The following is a 4,901-nucleotide window of genomic DNA, read 5'->3' as shown; positions in this document are numbered from 1 at the left end:
CTGATTGGTAACACCCTCTTTCTTCCAGTGGCTTTCCTACTGCAGCCATTGCACCAAGAATGAAATCCACACTCCTTATCATGAACTGCAGGCCTTTCTGTGATTTCCTTTCACACTTGTCCTCTGACCACTCCATGACACCTACTATGCCCCAGCTGTTATGTGCTGTGAATTCATTTAACAATCAAGCCACCCTTACTTTCAGTTCTCTACATTTGCTATGCACTCTGCTTCAGATGTTTTTCTTCCATATAATTTTATGGTTGACTCTTCCTCATCATCGTCTGAACCTCAACCTGAATGTCACCTCCTCTGAAAAGATATCCCTGACCTCCCAATTCAAAGGAGCCAAACACACATACCCCATCGTCACTCTTTTATACTGCTCTGTTTTAATTTTATCATTAGTTACCACAACTTGTAATTTCCTTTCTCTTTCCTCTCTTCCTCCTTCATTCTTTTCTTCTTCTCCTTCTCCAACTAGAATGTAAGGTCCATTAGGGCAGAGGTCAGTCCTCTTCACCATGTCTTTTCAGCACCTAGAACTGTGCCTGTTGAATTTTGCTGAATGGTTTCTTCACATGTGCTGTACCTGGAGAAGTGGGGCTACTTTAAGATTGGGCCAGCTCCCAACCCCTTTATTGTTGATTATCTCTTGTCAAGATTATTAAATCCGGGGGCCTCCCTGGTGGTCCAGTGGTTGAGACTTTGCTTTCCAGTGCAGAGGGTGTGGGTTCAATCCCTGGTCAGGAAAAAAAAAAATCCCTGGTCAGGGAGCTGGGATCCCACGTGCCTCACGGCCTAGGGGCCAGGGCGTGGAGCAGAGGTGATATTGTGGTGAATTCAGTGGAGACTTTGAAGAGGTCCACATCAAAGGAAAAACAAAGGATTGTTTAACCTGGTTTTGAACTCAACAGTCCATTATTTGAGCTGTTGTCTGAAAAGGAAACCAAACATATAAAGATTATTTTTTTCAAATGTCCATTAAATTTCTTAACAACCCTATGAAGGAGCTATAATTATTGGCATCATTTTACATGTGATAAAATTATTAACCTGGGCCCCCTGCATTGGGAGCACAGTCTTAGCTACTGGACCACCAGGGAATTAATAAATGATAGATGTTACTATAATTACTGTAATAAGTACAGTCTATCATTTTATTTATTTATTTTAAATTGAAGTATAGTTGATTTACAGTGTTTCAGGGTAAACAGCAAAGTGATTCAGTTATATGTATTTCCTTTGTCAGATTCTTTCCCATTACAAAGTGTTACAAGATATTGAATATAGTTCCCTGTGCTATACAGTAGAGTCTTTGTTGTTTATTTTATATATAGTAGTGTATATATTTTAATCCCAAACTCCTAGTTTATTCCTACCCCACTTCCCCTTTGGTAACCATAAATTTGCTTTCTAAGTCTGTGAGTCTATTTCTGTTTTGTAAATAAGTTAGTTTGTATCATTTTTTAGATTCCACATATAACTAGTATCATATGACATTTGTCTTTATCCAATCTCTATGATTTTATTTGAGCGATAGATAAATTTACCACTAATGCATTATATATAGGATTTACAAAGAAAATAACATAAAATAGAGATAACACACTAGCTGACTCATAGGGTGAGTATTAGAAATTGATAAGATAATATTTATGAGAGTGATTTTTAAGCTCTAAAAAATATAGAAATTTAATGAATCATTACTATGAAAATATATTTACTGTTTTCAAAACTGGGCTTTCCAGCTTTTAAATATCAATGTAATAATATAACCAGTGCTCAGAGATAAAAAATTTAAGATCCACATTTAGAATTCTTTTATTGTTTGTTTTTTTTGGCCATACCATGCAGCTTGAGGGATCTTAGTTCCCCAGTCAGGGATTAAACCAGGCTCCCGCAATGAACGTGCCAAGACCTAACCGCTGGACCACCAGGGAATTCCCCACATTTAGAATTCTTTTCCACCTCAAATACCTTTGATCTTAAAACAGTGTTTCCTTTTATCTCATGTTAAACATTTAGCTAGAAAACCTATGTCATTTTTTTCAAACTATGCTAATGGAACCACGATTAAGAAGGAAAATGCAACTGGCTCCTTTGCACTGCGGACCATTTTATAAAGACAGTGTTCAAGTGAAACTCCATCAGGTATTCCAAACTACATGGTTCCAAACCACAGTAATAAAGCAAATATCACAATAAAATAAGTCACACAATTTTTTTGGTTTCTCTGTACATATAAAAGTTGTATCAAACTAAATTGTAGTCTATTTAAGTGTACAGTGGCATCATGTCTAAAAACCAATGTTCACATCACACTTTAATTAAAAAATACTTTATTGCTGAAAAATGTTAAACATCATCTGAGCCTTCAGCAAGTTTTAATCTTTTTGCAAAAGTAACATTAACGATCATAGATCACTATAACAAACATAATAATAATGAAAAAGTTTTAAATATTGCAAGAGTCACCAAAATATCACACTACTATATTTGAAATGGAAACCAATGAGGACCTACAATATAGCGCATGGAACTTTGCTCAATGTTATGTGGCAACCTGGATGAGAAGGGAATTTGGGAAAGAATAGATAAATATATGTGTATGACTGAGTCTCTTTCTGTTCACCTGAAACTATCACAACATAGTTAATTGGTTATACCCCATTATAAAATAAAAAGGTTTTTTAATAAATAAATAAATACCTCAGCTCTCTTTAAAAAAAAGAAAAATTGTTTGTAAAAATAATTTGAGGGCCAAGATGAAGTTATCTTGTTCTGAAGGCAATTTAACATTTGTTTGTGTCAGAGGCTTGAGGAAACAGCCAGGGGTCACCTTAATTCAGTTTCAGAGAATGCAGTGATTTGAAGCTGTCTTTGAATGTGCTGGTCTAGGTCTACTTTTGGGATAACTCTTACTCCTAGGATGCAGCCTCCCATTGGAAAGCCTGGACTCCAAAACCCTTAGCCTCCACAAAACTATAAAAGCCCTGATCAGTCTCTAAGCCTCTCAAATTCCTCTTTGGATTTCCGTCTCTCTAGAGTATTGAGAGTAGCCCTTCACTATCTTGTTAGTTCTCTGTTGCCTTTAATGAGAAATTTTTTTAATATTCTGTTCAGCTTCTCTAGTTGTCTTCCAAAGTCAGGGTGGAGTACTTTGGATTACCCCGATGCTATTACCAAAAGGGGAAGACCACTTGAAAGTTTTAAACATTGTATGCCTAGTTGTTTTATAAACTGTGGCTTATAAAATTCCAATATCTGAAACGCCTAGTCTTCTGTGAGTCTGTTTTTGTTGTCCGCTTTAGAATTTTAGCATACTATCAGTTCAGTTCAGTCGCTCAGTCGTGTCCGATTCTTTACGACCCCATGAATCGCAGCACACCAGGCCCCACTGTCCATCACCAACTCCTGAAGTTCACTCAGACTCACGTCCATTGAGTCAATGATGCCATTCAGCCATCTCATCCTCTGTCGTCCCCTTCTCCTCCTACCCCCAATCCCTCCCAGCATCAGAGTCTTTTCCAATGAGTCAACTCTTTGCATGAGGTGTCCAAAGTACTGGAGTTTCAGCTTTAGCATCATTCCTTCCAAAGAAATCCCAGGGCTGATCTCCTTCAGAATGGACTGGTTGGATCTCCTTGCAGTCCAGGGGACTCTCAAGAGTCTTTTCCAACACCACAGTTCAAAAGCATCAATTCTTCGGCACTCAGCCTTCTTCACAGTCCAACTCTCACATCCATACATGACTACTGGAAAAACCATAGCCTTGACTAGACGGACCTTAGTTGGCAAAGTAATGTCTCTGCTTTTGAATATGCTATCTAGGTTGGTCATAACTTTTCTTCCAAGGAATAACCATCTTTTAATTTCATGGCTGCAGTCACCATCTGCAGTGATTTTGGAGCCCCCCAAAATAAAGTCAGCCACTGTTCCCACTGTTTCCCTATCTATTTCCCATGAAGTGATGGGACCAGATGCCATGATCTTCGTTTTCTTTATGTTGAGCTTTAAGCCAACTTCTTCACTCTCCTCTGTCACTTTCATCAAGAAGCTTTTTAGCTCTTCTTCACTTTCTGCCATGTGCATATCTGAGGTTATTGATATTTCTCCTGGCAATCTTGATTCCAGCTTGTGCTTCTTCCAGCCCAGCTTTTCTCATGATGTACTCTGCATAGAAGTTAAATAAGCAGGGTGACACTATACAGCCTTGACGTACTCCTTTTCATATTGGGAACCGCTCTGTTGTTCCATGAAAGTAACATCTAATAAGAGTGTGTAGAGTGGGCTACAGGAACACAGAAAATGTAGACCAAGAAATTCAGGGAAGGGTTTCTAAAAGAAGTGATCTGTGTCTTATCTTATAATTAAGTAAGTAAGTAAGTGAGTGAAGTCACTCAGTCGTGTCTGACTCTTTTTGACCCCGTGGACTGTAGCCTACCAGGTTTCTCCATCCATAGGATTCTCCAGGCAAGAATACTGGAGTGGGTTACCATTTCCTTCTCCAGGGGATCTTCCTGACCTGGGGATCGAACCCAGGTCTCCTGCATTGGAGGCAGATGCTTTAACCTTTGAGCCACCAGGGAAGACATCTTATAATTAAACAATTGAATAAACATATATTGAAAAACATATTGGTTTTTATCTTCTGTGTATAAACATAATAAATGTTCATGTAGAAAAATATAAAAAGAGAAAATAAAAGTTGACTTCTATAATCTCACAATGTTTGCTTTTGGGTCGGCATTTGCTTAGTCCTTTTAATGCCAGATATGTTTTATATATATATATATATATATGTATAATACATTTGAGATCTTTCTACACATGCAATTATGTATACTTTTATATATTATAACATAAAAATTTCCCCAAGTTATTAAGAGTAATTTTCC

At 37.6% G+C, this 4,901-nt stretch overlaps 1 non-coding gene across 1 annotated transcript; it reads right to left on the bottom strand.

Annotated features, from left to right (window-relative positions):
• Nucleotides 1-4,519: 4,519 nt before the first annotated feature.
• Nucleotides 4,520-4,592, bottom strand: TRNAW-CCA (transfer RNA tryptophan (anticodon CCA)). Its single transcript has one exon. It is a non-coding gene; the product is annotated as a tRNA-Trp (tRNA).
• Between the last annotated feature and the right edge of the window lie 309 nt (nt 4,593-4,901).

This window comes from Capricornis sumatraensis, chromosome 4 (assembly GCF_032405125.1).
Source record: "Capricornis sumatraensis isolate serow.1 chromosome 4, serow.2, whole genome shotgun sequence".
NCBI lineage: Eukaryota > Metazoa > Chordata > Mammalia > Artiodactyla > Bovidae > Capricornis > Capricornis sumatraensis.
This window is presented reverse-complemented; position numbering and strand designations above follow the sequence as displayed.